Source organism: Falco naumanni, chromosome 4 (assembly GCF_017639655.2).
Source record: "Falco naumanni isolate bFalNau1 chromosome 4, bFalNau1.pat, whole genome shotgun sequence".
In the NCBI taxonomy this organism is placed as follows: Eukaryota; Metazoa; Chordata; class Aves; order Falconiformes; family Falconidae; genus Falco; species Falco naumanni.
Genome location: NC_054057.1, coordinates 37,710,219 through 37,727,390, shown reverse-complemented (window position 1 = coordinate 37,727,390; position 17,172 = coordinate 37,710,219).

Sequence of the window (17,172 nt, the reverse complement as noted above, 5' to 3'; positions counted from 1 at the left end):
ATGAACTGCCACTTGGCTGCATCAGGAGACACAGATACAACTGTCAAATTCTTCAGAGACTGTCTCAGGTGTTTTTCTATAATCCCCAACTTCTTTTCACAACACACAATACAGACAGCAAAGCAGAAGTGATTTCCTGCTTGGGAGGCAGCGCTCTACAGAAATAGCCCCTTTCATTTAGGTGGTTAACATTTTATAGATACTTCTCTCCCAGCATGCTGTTCTGGCCCATTACATGTAATAAATGCAAACCACTATAGCCCTAACACGCCCTTTTTATGTACATTGCTGGCTGCTACAAGTGCTCGTCTATCTGCTGAGCACTCAGAAAGCAGCCCAGTGCAGGGTATTTTGAAACACAACTGCCTCTTTGGTGGGGACATGAATCACGGAAGAGCTGCACTTCTGGTGTCCCACATCCACTAAGTCCTCTCCAGAAATGCCTGTTTGCATCTGGGCAATGTCCGTGTTTTCACTGCTGGCTGTTTAGCTTGCACTCATGCATGCAAAGTGACTAATCTGGAATAGCAGGAACCTGTAATTTTGGGAGCAGCTCCATTAGTGGTCAGAGGTACCCCGCTCCTCTGCCAGTCCAGAGACAACAGTGAGGTTTTGCTGCCCTGTAGCTCCAGCCGCTCTTCTGAGCTCTGCTCAACTACAACCATCTGTCGGTGCAGCAGGACTGGAGGTGGATAGAGCAGGAAAGGGCACGAGGCAGCGATGTGTGTGTGGTCTGGGGGCAAGGCCACAAACCTGACAGCGGTTAGGAAATGGTCACAGGCAAGTTCCCTTGTTTCAGAATCCTGAATGTTCACCCCACCGCTAGTTGGGCCCTTCTTTTAAAACCCCACATGAGAAAGGGACAGTTGGATATCCTCCCAAACCCCTTCCCCAAGCAATTGTGATTTAGATTTAGGACAACCGATCGATCAAAAGAAAGGGGTGAGTCTCAGAGGTTTCGGATGAGCCTCCACACGTCCCTAAATATGAGGAAGTGTGCTATACACTCACCGCCAGTAATAACATGGAGCTTTGAACACCCCGGTCTGTTTCTGCAGCGTTAGCCAGCGGGGTTTCCTATGCCAGCACTGCCGAAGTAAACAATACCCAGATTTTGGGAGCGGAGCCTTGCGATAAACCCCAGTTCTGCAGCACTGCCAGGTGGGCCGGAGGAGACGCCACCTTAATCAGGGAAAGAGAAACTGGGGCCTGGGAATGGCATCGGCTCTGCTGGAGGCCTGATGACGTGCTGGAGCTAAGGCAGCTTTGCCTGCCGCCGTCAGGACTCTCGGCTGCTCCTTATTAGCACTGTGTCGGTCCCTGTGCGTGAATCAGAACATCGGTGGCTCACTCGGCAGTCTCTCATCCCCTCTGCCGGACAGGACTGTGCCAGGTACATGGTAACTTTATGGCGAAAACCCGCAGTGCCCTTCAAAACACGGAGCCCGCTGAGCTCCTGCACCTGCAACTCGGACTGCCGAGCTCGCCTTGCACCGAAATACTTTGACTGCAGCAGTCAGTGTGGCAGGAGGGTGCGCCAGGAAGGAACAAGGAGCACGTTAATGTTTGCTGGCCTTGCTGAACACCGCTTCGGATCCCCTGTTTTGCACAAACACGCGTCCCTCAGAAGCTCCGGTGGCGCGGGCCCACAGCCACAGGCGCCGCGTCACCACGGAAGGGCCACCGGCACACCGCTTCACACAGCCCGCGATGGAGGGCCGGTGGGAAGGAAGGGCCCTTCACCTCCAGCGCCCTTCGACGGCAGCGCCACAGGAAACGGCAGCTCTGGCAACATGGCGGCCCAACGGGTGCGCCCGCTGCCGGGACTGAGGCGAGCGGCGGGGCGGCTCCCCGGGGCGCCTGCGGGCAGGGCGGCGCCGCTGCCACTCGCCAGGGGGCGCCACGGCCCGGGGCGGCCCGCGCACGGCTCCCGGCCGGCGGGGGCGGGGCGGGGCGGGGCTGCGCGCGCCGTGGGCGGGGGAGCTCCGGCGCCAACGTGAAGGAAAAGTAACGCCGGAGTGACCGGGGCGGGCAGAGGAGCTGCGAGCCCGGGGTCTGTCAGGGCGCGGCCTGCCGCTGTGAAATTGGGGCGTTTTGGAAGGTTCGAGCCTTCCACGGATTTCTTTCCGAACGTTTCACAAAATGCTGCTGTGAGCGGGGGTCCTCGTTCCCTCAGCCGTGGCTCCGGGCTGGCAGCGTGGCACGGCATTGCCTGGCTGGGCAGCTGCTGGGTGTCAGCTGCAGGGACGAGCCAGGCTTCTCGCACCCCTCATGGCGCCCACTGCACCAGAGTGCGGCTTGGAAGCAGCCCGGCCCGGGAGGGCACCTGCAGCCGCCCACCAGCGCCCTGCCGTTCTGGGGCAGCTGCAGGGCCCCCAGCCCTCCTCTTGCCCACATCCACCCAAACACTGGCACCTGCCAGGGCTCCACCAGCTCAACACGCTGGAAGGCCCTTTGCCACCACCCAGCAGCCCAGGTGCCACACCTCTGGCCCTGTTCACTGGTGTCACTCACCTTGGATCCCTCATCTGCCCTCAGACGCATCCCTGCGGCGGCCGGTGCAGTGACAGGGGTTTGCGCTGGTGTGTGAATACCTGAGGATGGAATTTGACTTTGTGCCATCTGTAGAACACAGTATCAAACTCACACTTGCCCCAGACCCTGATCTTTTATTAATTTCTTCCATACAGAGAAGAAAAAAAATCACAACCGAGTTCTTTTAAAGATATCTCTGGAGCCCGAGTTAGAGAAATGGCCTTAGGTGGATTTTTTTTTTATTTTTTTTTTTTAACTTGGACATTTACTACAAAGAGAGAATGAAAAGGTGCTGTTTAATCTTTCTTCTCATGTGATCTTCAGTCTCTACCTGGTTTATTTTCCCCACATAAAATCTCCTTTGTTGTCTGGTAGTAGTCACCTAAACAAGTGATTAACAGATGAAGGATCAGCAGGCAATGCTCCTAGCTGCAGGATGCAATGCAGGGTTAAAAATGAAGAAATCCACACTGGTTACTTTTCTGACATGATTCCCAGTACTAACTACATTGTACCAACAGAGAAACTGGTGGTGTAGCAGCACAGGAACTTTTTTCTTTTGAATCTCCCCAGGCCTCCCCATACCTTCTGTCAATTAAATTACTTTTCTTACCTTAATTTGGGACTGTTTAATTAGAGCTGTTTGGAAGTGTTTCCTAACAAAGCAAGGCTATTCAGCAGCTTTGAAAACCACCGATGTATCAGGAGAGAAAGACTAATCTTTCCATTAACTTCTTTCACCTGTGGGTTGCCAGGAGCTCAGGTTTCTCTGCTCAGTGACAGGTTTTCATTTGAATGACTGTGGGGCTGGAGACCTTAAGAATTCTTGTCTCTTCACCAGGTTGCTGGGAGCCAATGTGATCCTCCTGTGTGTGCAGCTATGGGGCAGTGCAGATTCCAGAAACTGGTATGGCTATTTTGGTTTCAGACACCATGGGCTTATATCATGAAACTGTACAAACCGCTGTTCCCAGATATTGCCGTATTTCACAGTTTTGACACAGTATTTCAACTCCATGAGCACATTCATAGTTTTAGTTAGGAATGAAGGGTTTCTAGAAAGCATTTCTCCATGAAAGAAAGAATAACTACTGCTCGTCACTAACAAAGAAGCCCACCAAAAGGGGAATAACAAGCTTCACTGACTGGACAAAAGACTGGGAAAACTCGCACTACAGCTAAGATGTATTCTTTCTAAAGAAAATAGTGACTTTATAGACCATCTTGCCACTTATGCAGGGGAGGTCTGGTTTTACTCCAGTTTTAAATCAGTTGGAATCCTGGCAATTCTGAAGTAAATTATTTTTTTGTTATTTATTTATTTCAGTAGCTTTAGGACTTTATTTTAGGATTTATTGGGATTGTTAAAATAGACACTGCAATTTAAACACAAATTAGAGTTGAGGCTAGATTCCGCTTTGTGACTGTCAATGGCTTGTGCAAACAGGAAGTCAAATTTGATAGACTTACAATTTGTTAATTATATAAGAGGTTGCAATGGCTACATGATTTACCAGTAGAGAAATTTACATTTTGTCCTGTTTTAACATATTTGCAGATGTTACTGGTACCATTGCTTCACAGTCCTCTTTTCTACTTTTGGGCTGTGACAGGTTTTTTGTGTGCTATGGATACAGATATAGGTATTTCTGGGAAAAAAAGAAATGTGACTGTCTAAGCAATGCAGTTCAGGAAAAGGAACCCAAATTCTTTCCTATGCCCAGTATTACGTCATCTGAAACAGCACATTATCTCAAGATCTTCTGAGGACAGAAACTGCATCACAGTGGAAAGATTGAACTCTTAATTTCCGATAGCATAAAGGTTCCATTTGCAGTCTCAGAAAAACGAACAGTTGTTAGGCTTAAAACCTATTCTTGTTACAGCGGTAAGTGCTATCTATTGTAGCCTCAGTATCCAAGGAAAAAATTCCATCTGCACAAGGACATTATTTAATAAAAACATATCCCCATTTTGTTAATTGTTCTTCTAAGAAACCTTTAATCGAAAAGACGTTGAAGTAGGATGTAGAGGTTAAAGTGAGGTAATTCACATTTTGTTTGTACTCAAAACTGGTTGGAAACTGCTTTCTGCTGTAATTTGTCTCTATTCAGTGTTCCCACTGTTCTGAAAAATAGATTTGAATCCTAAATTGATACAGAAGATGCATATAAACGGATTTCGCCTCCCCTCCTGTGAGGGCAATTTATGTAAAATAAGTTTAGGGGCTCTGGGATTTAAAGTTTCCTGACTTTTGTCTCTGGGAACTGGAGTGCCACTTTGCACGTCGGAACGTTGTCTGTGAATTACCTGCCTTAAGGGGGATTGTTAGCACATGAATCAAAAGTGGCTGACTAATGCAGAACATCTCAAAAAAAGGTTTAGACAATAGCTCAGATGCACCAAGATGCATTTTAAATCGGTTGAAGTTAAATCAGGTGCTTTTTAGTCTAATAGTGCTCTTAAGTATAATGTTGAACAATGACTGTGAAAACAGGAAGATCTGGGTAGCCCCCTTTTGCTACAGGGAAGATGCTATCTATTTCTCTTTAAAAGCAGGCTACTTTCTTTACCCGTGGTAATGGTACTTGCTCAGTCTATGTGCTTCATTCATAAAGTAAAAGCACTGTATTCCTCCGTGCCACAAAGTCCATAGTAATTCCCCCTCTGAGAAAGCTCCAGAGCTACTTTCTGCTCCTACTAAGAAATAGTAACAGCAGCAGCCTCAGCGTGATGTTTGTCCTTGAGAATCCTGCTACAAAGACACCCATGCCTGAGCTCAGCTCTGGTCATCCGGGATGCGGCATCTTGCAAATGCTGCGTCTCATCACTTCCAGACCTTCAGGGAAAGTTTAAAGTATCTGTGGGCTAAATGCTATTCTGCTTGGTGACAAATGGAGAAGACTGATTTCATCTGGTATAAGGAAGAAAACGGGCAGGTCTGCAGGGTGCCTCCTGCTGTGGCCTCACCTGGCACACTGATCTGCTCGTTTGCTGAATTCTCCCTTTGGGTGTAAAGATGATGCGTGGCCTAACATGCTGGCTCACTCCATCTCCAAACCAGACATCGTGGGACTCTGAAACAGATGAAATTCATTGGTTTGGGCCAATTCTGATCCTACTGGAATGGGAGCATGATAATTCAGTAAGATCAGAATTTGGCCCTTAGGCAGCGAATGTGCAGTGTTTACTACGCAGAGGGTTTCTTTGATGACTTTCTAAAGAGAGTAGAGAAAGCAAACTACTGCTGGACAGAGCAAGTACAATAGGTGTATAGTGGTGAGTATCCCTGCCTGCCATGTGGGAGACCAGGGTTGGATTCTCTAATAGGGAGCCAGTGCAGCCCACGAACTCCATGACCTGCACGGACGTTTGCCACTTAATAATTACTATCGCTATAGCACACTTAATACAGAACTGCCCTTGCCTTGTGCCCCGTGTTCGTTACCAAAAATGACTGTGGTGGGTTGACCTTGTTTGGATGCCAGGTGCCCAGCAAGCCGCTCTTGTCACTCCCTTCCTCAGCAGGGTGGGGCAGGGAGAAGATGGAAAAAACTCATGGGTCAAGATAAAGGCAGTTTAATAAAGCAAAAGCAAAGTCTGTGTGCGGAAGCAAAGGAAAACAAAAGATATAATCTCTACTTCCCATCAGCAGGCGATGTCCAGACACTTCCCGGGAAGCAGGGCTCCAGTACATGTAGTGGTTGGTCCAGAAGACAAACATCATAATAATGAATGCTCCCCCTTCCTCCTCCTTTTTCTTAGTTTTTATTGCTAAGAGGGTGTCATATGGTATGGGATACCCCTTCGGTCAGTTTGGGTCAGCTGTCCTGGCTGTGTCCCCTCCCAAGATCTTGCCCACCCCTGGCCTGCTGGGTGAGGGAGGGGGAAGCCTGGGGAGACAGCCCCGATGCTGTGCCAGCGCTGCTCAGCAGCAGCCATACAAAGCACAGCACTATGAGGGCTGCTATGGGGAAAAGTAACTCCATCTCAGCCAGACCCAATACAGGTCATTTACTCTGGGCAACAGCTTTTGGAACTAGAAAGTTGAGCAATCAGGCTACTGTTCTCAGCAAAGGACTAGCAATGCTTACTTATTATTAGAGCTGCATGAATGGCTGGTCCTATTTGGAGGAAAGGATGAAAGTTGTGCTGGCAATGTTTAAAAAATAAAAAGGGGGGGACACACATATTTTTGGATTGACATGAAACCAGACCTTTTCAGACCATATAACAAATGTGGAGAGTTTTTTCAGGTTGAATAAAGCGTTTCACACTGATTTGGGACATTTTTAAAGGGCTGTGAAAGCAATTTGAAAATAAACTCATGCAGAGTGACTAGAGCAATATTCACAAAACTGAGAAGAAGAGATCCCCTTTTGCATCCAGCGGTGCAAACTTTGACTCTTTAGGTGGGAGACTCCAACTGCTCAGTAATCCTCAGGTCTTCTGGTCAGAAGAATGTCCTAAATGGGAGGCTGTCCAAACCATGCCTCACCAACAGATCAAATGAAACTCCTGTGATGGATGTTGTCTGAGGAAATAGCTCTGCTGGATTCAGGGCTGCTGAGCAATTTGTATGCCTTGGGGTGGGACAGGTAAAAAAACAGCAGAAGCTGTGGTGCCTCGTGTCCCTGCTCTGCCACCAGCCCAGACCTGCTGCCTGTTTTCTAGGAGATGTGGAGCTTCTGATCAGAAGGCATTGGTACTTGGGTGAAGAAAATGCACTGTGGCAGCTATAGAGGATACGGAGGAGCTTCTTTCTTAAATGCTGATGTGTCCAACCTCATATAGCTCGTGAACATTCACTAGGTAAGAAAACAGGCAAAGACTGTGGTATGGGCTAGTGTCTAGGACACTTATCTGAATTTTCCAATCTCTGCTTCCAGGCATCTTCAAAGGGAAAAAGCTGAAGTTGTCCCACCCAGAATCAGCATCACTGTGGAAGAGGTAGGAGGCCCATGATTTTAAGACCTAGCTTTAAATTAAGTAGAAAAAGGAGCCCATATCTGTCTACAGTCACAAAATTTAGTTGGTATGGCATAAGGATGCTCTTTTCCCATTTTCTGTTGTCTCAGAATTTGTTTTCAAGCCAGCTTGTAAGTCTTGCCTGAAAAGCCAAAGCAAAAAAACTATGGCAAAACCACCAAAACAATCCCTTCTACATTTTGTGTCAGGTGAAACTGTTGACTAAATTTAACCTGACATTACAAGTGTTTGCATTTTTCCGTGACTAAGTGATTCCTTACACTCTCTGTGCTCAGCTCTAGCTTGAGCTCTGCTCTGTTCACCCTCCTTGTATTCTGCTTTGGGAACACCTAAGATACCTGCTCAGTCACTGAGCCACAGTCTCCTCTGCAGGGACAGGCTGACGTGCTAGCTTTGTCGTTGCATTGACTTTTTCCAGCAAACGGGTTCCCATGATAACCACCCGAGGCACTAGCAAAATACGGCTTCAGTTGTCCCATTCCAAAATTGTCATCAAACAACTGTTGCCTATGTATTTTCTACCCTGGCAAACGTTTCATCGCTCTTTAATCTGTGGAAAAGGTAAGAATTGATATCTCAGCAGTGCTGCTAAAAGCCACAGCCACTTTGCTTTGTTTTCACTTGGAGAGTGTAAATATCTTTTTGGCAGATTAGATTTCTGGGCAGTTCCTGGCTGAAAACACTATTAACAGCACTGACTTCCCTCATGGCCTGTCACAGGCAAGCCATCCTGTGATGGAATGGCAGCCCGCAACAGTTCATATCCGTTATTTGGCTTAGGTGGTGTGCACTGCTCTTCAGCATACTGCAAGCAGAGATGGGCCACAGGCAGATCTTCATCTTCAAAATGTAGGGATTGTGGGTACACATCTTGGGGACATTTTGAGCTATGAAGCAACCAAGCAGTACTGTTTGCTTGCACCCCGGCACTCTCCACCCCACTGAGACGTTACCTCTTGCTGGAGGATTTTTACATGTAAATCTGGGCTGCCCTGTGGCTCCCCTTCCTCTTCTTTCCTGCCAACCTGGCTTCTTATTAAAGCTCCTGCTTAAAGTATGATCTCAGCTGGAGGGGGGTCTGTCTCCTTTTCCAACTTTCTATCGACTACACATCTTAAAGCACGAGAGGTGGGTGATTTGGCCCCTGCCCTCTTCCAACAGCTACAGCTCCAGGGAACCACAGGAGGTGTTCCCAGCTCTGCTGCCTGCACTCCTCATCTGACAAATGAGCAGGTTTTCTGCCTCACTCCCCATGCTGCCTCTTTGTCCAAACCACCACACATGGGCCCTCCTTTTGTCATCTGTTACTAGCTGTTCCTCTGTGACTGCAGGTTCCCCTGAAAGTGAAGCAGCAGCTTCCTCGTGTGGGGTAGCTTTGCCACATGGAGACCCGCCGCAGGGCAGCTCTGCTCCCATGAATGCCCCCAGGAACTCGGCTGCCGCTGCGTGGGGCTGTCTGTGCTGTGGGTCTTGGGAGCACTCAACAGCTTCCAGGGCTTAGTGTGTGCCATGGCTCTATCCTGCCTCATCAAAATGGCCTTAATTCTTGCCACAAAAGTCCTCCAGCACAGTACCGAGCCCTCCAGCCCCATAGCCGGCAGCCGATGCCTGAGGAAGGGTATGTGAATAAAGCAAGCCCATAGCAGCATCTCCTCTAAGTAGCCTCCTAGTCTCAGCACTGTTCAGCTAAAGTACATCCTGAGCTGGAGGTGGGGGCCTGTCAGGGGATGGTGAATGCCGTTTTACTGCCCCATGAGATATCAGCTTGGCCAGAATGGCGAGAAGGAGCCACAGCAAACTGACTAAAGCATGCCTGTCCCTCAGTGCCAAAGGCATGCCTAGCCCCACCGAACACACTGCTTGGCTTGAACACTGTCTCCTCCTTGGCCTTTACATCCACATGTCTGAACAGTAGAAGCTGCTTCCTGTCCAATGTAGTGCTGTGCTCTTGAAAGGAACCTGGAACTGTTCGTATTTATTAGATCATCTTTAATATGGGACATCAGTGAGACTCCAAGAGCTTCTATTTGGGTGTATGAACACGAGTTCCCTGCTTTTCCAGTCTATAGCACACATGTGCCTCTTCATTTAGTGCAGATTCTTCCTGTTGGTTTCTGCTGGATATTTCTAATTGCCAAAGTCTCTTCTTAGTGGTCTTTACTTGTCTTTTTCATATGGTCACACTGTAGATCGGACAAACCCGTACCACACTGTAGACTGGGGATCAGGCTGGAGATCATGCAAAGACACAAACATGCTGAGAGAAAAATGAGCTGTCACCCTTGCATATTTGAACTCTGATGCTGTATCTTGATATGCCTGTCATCTTGTGTTGCAGGTCTTCATGGCAGGAATATTTCTAAATCCCACAGGCCTGGTTCTCTGTTTTGCTCGATCTGTTGTAAAGCAAAGAATATGTTTGCTGTAGTTAGCCCCAAGCTACATAAATAAAACTGGGAAAATGGAAGCAAGCCCTATGTTTTTAAATACTCACATGTATCTCTGTCATAATAATGATTTGTGTAGAGTCAAAAGGATCTTCCTTTTTATCCAGCTGCTGCGTTAGCTTTAATCTCAGTGTATAGGTTGAGTTCTGCATTACCCTGTTTGTGGGTCTATTGCTTCAGCAAGGCCCAAATAGTTGTTGATTATTTGAGCTTTGTTTTCAGAGAGTTACACTAGAATAAGGCATTTTCTCTTTATTTTCTGCTGCTTTCCCCCCTTCCATTTTTTAGAAAATGATGCACCACTCTGTCCTGTGGTATTGCCTGTAAGTCTGTGTCACCCTTGTGCATGTATGCTGTTTTCCAAAAAGTCGTTAGAAAAGCCCTTCTTTAGCAGCAAGTGAACTTTTAAATGCTCAGTTATGCTGCACATTGTATCTCTCCACTGGAAATCATTACACTCTAAATGAGAGTAAACCTACTGAGATGGCTGGGTGGTTGAGATCCTCAGGAATGATAACTTTCTTAAGTGCCAGCCCTGGACCTCTGGTGGATGAGCAAACCTACTCTGTCTGGAGTTCAGCAGGGAGAGCAGAATCACTGAGCTGGTTTTGCAATAAGGCTAGCACTGGGACTGACAGCCCAGAGCTGGAAGTGCTCAGGGAAGGTGTGTGTAGCCCTCTTTGGGCTTTCTCACTCAGTTGAGATTTTCAGCAAGATGGAGAAGAGGCAAAATCAATTTATCAATCACTGTGAAATCCCTATTGCGGACAAGATGTGTTGAATCCCCATCACCAGGGAGATTAAGGAACTGGTGAGCATCTGTGTATAAACTAGATATATTACAACCTGCTTAGCACAGCTGATTTCTTGAGAACCCTTCCAGCCCTGTTTCTGTGAATGGTGGGAAAACAGACGCTTGCTTAAACTATGCAAGGGAGGGTAGGAGGAACATTAAGAGGCATAGCTGCTGCTTGAGATGCTTCTACCGATTGTTTTGTAAGTCACAGGCTTTTGTGACTGAAAAAGCAAAACAAAACAAAACAAGACTGTCCTATACAGCAGGAGCATGCACCCATCTCTTGTTAGAGATAAGTCCCAATACCACAATTTGGATTTCAAATCAGAGTACTACACGCATCCTTTGCTGGGATGAAGATACTGCTTGTGAAATCGGAGCTGGGATCAGCAGCCAAAAGATGTAGGTGTTTGGGTTTAAGATTTTAACCCTAACCTAACCTTTTACAGATATTTTATTAATGTTAAGGAAAAGAGGAACAGAGTATGTCACAGTCTAACAAACATACACACCCTTATTATAAAAGCTTATTATGCTAAGATATTTCTGCTTAGGGTTGATTTACCAAAATGAGATTTCCAAGTGTCACAGACACCTGTAGGGCATTTTATGCTGGTTGGGTTTATTTTCCAGTTACCATTCATTTCATGACATTGCCTGGGACTCAGAGACACAGCCAGAGAGATCTGCTGAACACATGAATACTAAGGAAGTGGTTTCCCTAGTAACAATAACCATGTAACAGCTCACACAACTTCCTGCCCTTCCTTACGGGATTTGTTTGTTTCTGTGTTTCTCGCTGGGTCAGATAGAGGAGACACCAAAACTGGAACTGGCTAAAAGGCATCCAGGATCAGTTTACTGGAAGTGGGGAGAGCAGAAAAAACAACTGCTGCATTTGCAAGTGGTGTCATTACAGTTTAGCCTTGTTTTGGTTTATGGGAGTAATCCGGGGGCATGCTCATCACTGCCTCTGAGCACAGGCTGACCAGGCTCAAGTACAACTCAGATTCTTACTTCAGAACATTTTTTGCAGATCTTTTTTTATTTTTTACAAATGAAACTATTTTCATAATGGATTAAGTGCATCTTTGAAGCAGTAACTGGTTAAGGAAAGCAGAACGGGGCAACAACGATACACAGTAACTATGCAATCTCAGTGCAGGACATTGCTAGCACTTCGGAGGTGACTCAAGCAGCATTTGGGAATACGGAGGGATGTGCTGTGGGTTCAGACTGCTGGTAGGGGGTTGTCTGGCTGGCATGCTCTTGCTATGGAAGAAGAGGGGAGATTCATTCTCTTAATACATTGCAAAGTATTCTTCAAAGAAAGTAGCTATACTGCTGTTCAGGTAGGGGATCTGGTAGGCATGTTATGTATGACCATTAAATTGGGTTATCTTTTTAGTCATCTAATCAACCAGTCTATTTACAGCTCACTTGAAGCCAGGTGAAGCAATTTGCAGTGTAATCCCGGGTATTAAATCTGCTTCTTCAGGGACTGAAAAGCTGAATTCCTGGATTTCATTAGCCGTTGTCCATATATGTACATTAAATGTTATGACCACTTTTGTGTCATTCTTCATATTAAAAATGGCACTTTTGCTGCAAAATAAAGGTTAGTATTACCTGTCAGCTCTCTGTAAAGCTGTGTCTTACTTAACGTGGTCTGTTCCTGAGCAAGCTGAAATGATTTTATCCGTTGCTAGAAGGGAAAACTGATAAGGGCCAAACTGCAATCAGCTGTGAGTTTACTGTTAAGATAATAACATGAACAGACGCTGTGCAGAGATCAGCCATGCTCTGCTTTTTCAAGATCTTTGACCACAATGAAATCATGACATTATCTCAAAGCCGACACATGTAACTCTAGTCATACAGATATTTACAGCTAAAAATGATAAGCTTGATCCTGAGAGATGCTGGATACACCCATCTTTGCTGCTTTTAATGGCAGTTCTGGGTGTTCAGAGCCTTTGGATCAGACTAAGATCATCTCAACAAATCACAGTGAGGGAGACAGAGAGGAAATGGCTATCAGAAAACCAAAGACAGGCTAAGATTTTATCCTTATCAGAATGAGATGAGGTGGCTCAGAGCATTATACTGATTCTTTTCCTAGGCTATATGAAGTATCAAGACTGGCCAATGCCCATTAGTTCAGGACAACCGCAGAAATAAGCATGAGCACATTTGTAATTAGCACTGCCACTCTCCCAGCATGTATAACTCCCACTATCACAGCATCATCTTCCCATCACAAGTAGCATATTTTAAGCTAGGCATTTTAACCAGTTGTATTAGGGTCTTCTGTAAGCCAGCTGTGTTGGAATCCTTATCACCCAAAATCAATGTCAGACCTGTGCGCAGTGTGATCTTAGCAGAGAACCACACTGTTTTGCACTCTCGAGATTGGTGACAGCAATGAAATTATGTTGTTGTCTTTCAAGTTGAACATACGTTAAGTCCAGTCATGTGAGAGCACATTACGTTCTTCGATTAGTAAGAAAACAACAGTTAGTAAAATCTACCTTTTGATGTCACTATTTCCCTGAAGGTACAGAGTCTTCCAAATTATTGTACACTTTAGAGAGCTTATTTCTTTGTTTCTGTTTGCAAAATAAACTCTGTGATTAATACTGAATAGCTAAATAAATCCAGGGGGTTTACATGTCTGATAACACGTGCACATCGGCAACAATCCTATAAATGCATATGCAGATGTGAGCATGAATTCAGATGAGTACAGGAGCATGGCTGTATTCAATTCTGAAAATAATAATCCAGCTCCTAATTATGTAAATGGTTGGCTATGCTGATTTAGGTCAGTATATTTATTCTCTGTTTTCTAACTGTACATCAGTGGACCTAAAGACTGTAAGTTGCCAAAGCTGAATTAGATGTGTAATAGAAAATTTACAACATTTACCATTTTGTTCAATATCAAAACATTCTGGTTTTCACAGGGGTGTAATGTGGGTCTTACAGTGTAACAAGAGCTATGATTTATTTGAAAATGTGCGATATCTTTTGTATATCATAGATACTTTTCTCATGAATAAGGAACTTTCCACCACAGGAAGACTTATATATGACTCCCGCTTGTTTCCCAGCCTATTTCTAGGCTAAATTTACTGTAAAGAGAGAGGTTTTGCATCTGTCTATGTCAGTCCTCCAGTGTATTGAGGTCAGCTTCCATTCTCCTTGGTTCTGATGCCTGCCTGTATAAATACAAATTCCATTTCCATCCTATTATTTTTCTAATCAAGGGTTTGTCATGCAAAAGAAGATCTGAGGTGACTGTGTTTGCCATTATGCAAAACATTCCATTATGATAATATCTTCAGGACAGTCTTATAAAGGTGCCCTGCCCAAAGAAATCACAAAGGACACCAGTGAAATAGTAGACAAATCCTGCATAATTTGCCCTCTCATTTAACATTCAGGCCACAGAGTTCACCATAATTTGCCATACACATTTCTTCTGACATTCTCAATCTGTACATATGGTAAAAATAAGAATTGGCACCTTTCACTGAATAGATTTCTGTTAAGTGCTTATCAAAAGAAGAAAGGGCTTGTAAAATGCAGTCATATTTAGTACATCCTTTGCTTTCTTTTGCTTTCTCTGCTAAACTCACACTTAGTAAAATCTACAGTCAATGAAATCTACCTTTTGAGCTCAAGTTGTTTCCATTCAGAACAAAGTAAAAAATACGCCAGCAAAGAAAACCTGGTATTTCTTAGAAATTCTCTTTTCTTTCTTATGCCAAATCCCAAGGGGCAGGGCTCCACAGAAAGGGAGTTTATTTTCAAAATCCTTTGAACACAAAGCTCTTAAGTTTTCTAGGACAAGATGTTTTCCTAGACATTCTCAATATTGTACCTTTGTATTAATACTTTTGTCATAAAGGTGAATACACACAAGCGTTTATTGTATATATTTAATTTCCATTAGATGTTGTTTCAATTATTCAAGTATGAATTGGCTTACAAGCAGACTCCTGTGAAGACTTGCGTCTGAGTCTTGGCAAGCACATCGTATTTCTGCAGTTTCTGTGTATTTGATTTGTCTGTTCTCACTTCTTACTGTGCAAATGTGTGTGTTGTATATGCATGTGTGCAAAAGATGTAGGACAGTGAATCTACACTTGATTCTTCATTCAGCAAAACTTCTGAATTTGCGGAGTTTTTACAAGTTTTTATGGTAATGGTTGTTTCTGACCATTTCTGTAGTCAGCCAGCTAAATTTAGGGCTGTAGAAAACTTGGGCATTTTTATTACCATCCAAAATAGGTAAATAGTCCTTTTCTTCTCTGGCTGTTCTAGAGTGTCCTTCAACATCTGGGGTATGCCATTGCTGGTCATTCCTATTCAGGGATTATTCCACTGTTAAACAGATCTTAAATTAATGCAATGTCCAATCATGAACTTGATACCAGCTTTTAGGCCTCAAATGCATTTCTTTTTTTTGTTCTTATTGGCTCATGTATTGGTGTGGTCTGGTGTACCATCATCATTATGATCTTTTTAATTAAAGTCAATCCCTTGCCTTGATTTCCTGACTCCATCTTTGATCTTTTCAAATGTTTTCCAGTTCTACCTGCAATCTTTTGAACACCTTCCTCTTAACTATCTCCAGTCTTCTGCAATTTTATCTTATTTACTGGAGCTGTTTTCAGTCCATGAAGTAATAATAAATTTGAAAAAAACCTATATGGATATTAGATGTATTATCCTTATTGATCCATAATCTTATAGTCTAGTGTGCAGCATTTGTGACTAAGATACAGGACTGTTTTAATTTCTCTTTACTGAACCACTGATGCTGAGCTGACTGATGCTGATACGGGCGTAACTACATGTAGGACTAGACTTCTCTGTAACTTCCCTTATGTTGCATGTCAGCACAGTATGTACTCTTTCTTTTCCAAGATGCAGCTATTTCATCTTCTTGGGACTTGGAACCAGTTTTAAGTTCAAGTCTACAGAACCAGTTTTCCAAGGTGACAAATAATGCTTTCATTAAATCAGACATAGTTGCCAGTGGTGCCATATCATTTACATTTACTGAAAGGCTTTGCTATAGATCTTTCAAAATGCAAGCCATCTAAGAGCACCATTCAGCTTCATGAGAAAATCAAGCATGATTCCATGTCCCCTGCTTCTAAATCAAACTTGGACTTACCCAATTGCTTGATTTTTCTACCATTTCTTACCGCACTACAGGAGTCTCACTACGCACATTTTATAATTACAGTTATCTGAAATGCCATATGAGGTTTGCACCCTCTATATCGAATCCACTCAAACCAAGTCAGGTTTTTTCCTCCAAAAGCTTTAATCCACCTTTATTACTCCCCTCCCATCAGTTGTCAATAGTGGTAATTTGATCAATACAGCTTACGTCACACCGTTTCTGGCTCCCTGCTTCCTCTGAAACTGCCCTTAATCTGTTGGCAATTATGTTCAGGATGATTTTTTTCCACCAGTGACTAAGGTTAAACTTCTGAAATTATCTGGCTTGGAAGAATCTTCCTTTCTTTAAAGCTGGTACAAGTACTGCTTTTAGTTCCTTACCTGCTACCTCCTTGTGTTCCTATATGTTTTACTCAGATACTCTCTGGTTTTTGGCTGGTGTGCTGGCGCTTGCACTGGCAGCCTTCAGCAACTCAGCCATTACACTGTTCCTGCAGCTATCCCAGTTCTGACTGCTTCACTGCTTTTCTCACTTTTTTTTTGTCTGCAAACATAAGTAGAACCAATATATCAAACAACATAGCTACCAGGACCTTTCAAGTCAGTGATGTCAATATATTTTGTACTTTATTTAAAAAACATGATCAGGATTATTGGACCAAGGCCCAGCTTATCACATCTGCGTGCATGGATAATATATCTGTATTTACACTTTTTTTTTTGAGGTCTGATTTCTTCAAAATGGTCCCCAAGTCAAGTTTCCATCTTCATGGGACATAAGGATACCGCTTCTGAAAACCATCCCATGTGCATTAACATGCATTGTTATGCAGCCAGATTTAAAATTCTTGGTTGCAGCAGACACTGTATGAAGCCTGAGGCCAACACAGGCCATCAAGTCTGCTCTGTGGATCTCTGTGCCTTAGCAGGAACCGTTTGGATGGAAGCTTGCTGTATGTTTCCTCTCCTGCCCTTGCTTCTGCCATAGCTGCTGCTTCTCTCCTTCTGGTGGTGTTCCAGAAAGCAAGCCAACACGACATTGGGTGTTATGTGGCTAGCAAAATGCTCACAGCACTATCTGTTCTCTCTTCTCCCCCATGGTTCTGACCTTAACTGAATCTGGGTAGAGAAATTGTGTGCCTAGATCCACTACTAGAGCACAACAAGTTATTGTGCAGCTGCTGCTCTGTGGTAACTGCTCATTCT